The 1,564-nt window shown below is 37.6% G+C and overlaps 1 pseudogene; it reads right to left on the bottom strand.

Moving 5' to 3' along the window:
- Positions 1–961: 961 nt before the first annotated feature.
- On the bottom strand, positions 962–1,536 carry LOC102469210 (ubiquitin-conjugating enzyme E2 D1 pseudogene; annotated as a pseudogene).
- Positions 1,537–1,564: the final 28 nt, after the last annotated feature.

Raw genomic sequence — 1,564 nt, 5'->3', positions numbered from 1 at the left:
ACAAATAATCCATTTTAGATGTGATCCAAGAGAAATCCCAACTTATCCAAGATTCTCCTTTACAGTAAGTGACCAACGTTTATCATCTTACGGGTTGACAATGTGGTAAAGAGACAACAACCTAAAATAATAAAATGTAGATAATTAATGGTGAGTATTGTCAAATATAACATCTCATTTTCACAATCTGAAAGTCATTTTCATGCAAAAGTTCACATAGCATTTTGATCATTACTTTAAAAATTACTTATAAAGTAATTTTTATTTTTTTAAGTAATCAAGACAAGTAGTAGAAAAAGCATTTTATTTATGTGGAAAAAGCTACAGTAAGATCTGTAAAAGGTGTCGATATAATATTGCCTTATACAGAAAAAAATTCAAATGTGAATAGCAACAAATAAAAGCTACACATCTTCCTACTGAGCAGTGCAATGAGTTCACATCGCAATAAAGTCAAGTAAGACAAAATCAAAACGAGTGTCTCTCCATAATCGGTGTACTGAGAATTACCGTGTAAAGACCGTCTCAGGGTTAAGAACTCTGCAGTCTACAGGACATCCTAAGACAAGGGAGACACAGTTCATTCATTTCATTATCAGCGCTTGAGTTTTTTCAATACTGTCCACAGGAGAAAATGAGTTGACGTACATGTAAATAGAATATATTTAGTCTATGCGGTAAAAAATACGAATTATAAAGTGAGCTAACAAAGAATCAAGTCCGAATACAGATTTATAAAACTGACAACATCTTAGACAACACATACAGTATCTCTCATGTCAAAACATCTAGTTTCAGCAAAAAATAATTTGGTTGCTTTTCAGCTGCCTTGTAGATCTTGTAAGCTGAAGATGCAGATGTCCAAGTATCTTAACAGCCATAATAAATGTCTTTCTCCATGCATCCAAAATGATACATGCTCTCATCACAGTCTTCAGGGTATTTTTAGAAGTTTGTTTTGTCTTGCTTCAGAAACACATTTAAAATGGGTCAAATCAAAGAGTTTCATGGTACAATGAAACAGTAAACAGTGCTCAATTTACTGCTAATGCTGAAAAAAACCCAGATTTTACAGTACTCTGGTATATATGAAAAATTTTTGATTTTATATTTCATATTTCAGAGTCCATTCTCTTGCGTGTCTGTTGTATTTTTCCTTGATTTCTAGATTTGTGCAACATCTGGCACTAACAGGTCATCTGGACTAGGATGACAAAGTAGAACATACGGACAATAAAACGTTTGATACAGGCAGAGCTGGTGACCTCTGTGACCTCAGCACCTCAAGACAAATACTCGCGTTACTGTCCATGTTCGGATGGTAAATTTTTGTTGTGAAAGCAATCTTTGGTGGTTTGGGAGGACAGGCTGTCGGAACGTGTTCAGTGAGGAAGGAGACTCCACCTTGACAGCACTGTCAGGAGTCGTCTCCCACAGGTCCAGCTGCACAGTGAGCAGGTGGATCACGCTGTAGGTCACTTAATCCTTTCCGAATCCGCTTCAGCGCCATGGGTCAGGGAGGGCAGCAGGGACACCTGCCGGCGCGGGGCTGCTGCGGGGCTTC

Source organism: Tupaia chinensis, unplaced genomic scaffold (assembly GCF_000334495.1).
Source record: "Tupaia chinensis unplaced genomic scaffold, TupChi_1.0 Scaffold000583_1, whole genome shotgun sequence".
NCBI classification, from domain to species: Eukaryota; Metazoa; Chordata; class Mammalia; order Scandentia; family Tupaiidae; genus Tupaia; species Tupaia belangeri.
The sequence above is the reverse complement of the archived record's forward strand: the minus strand, read 5'-3'. Positions and strand labels throughout refer to the sequence as shown.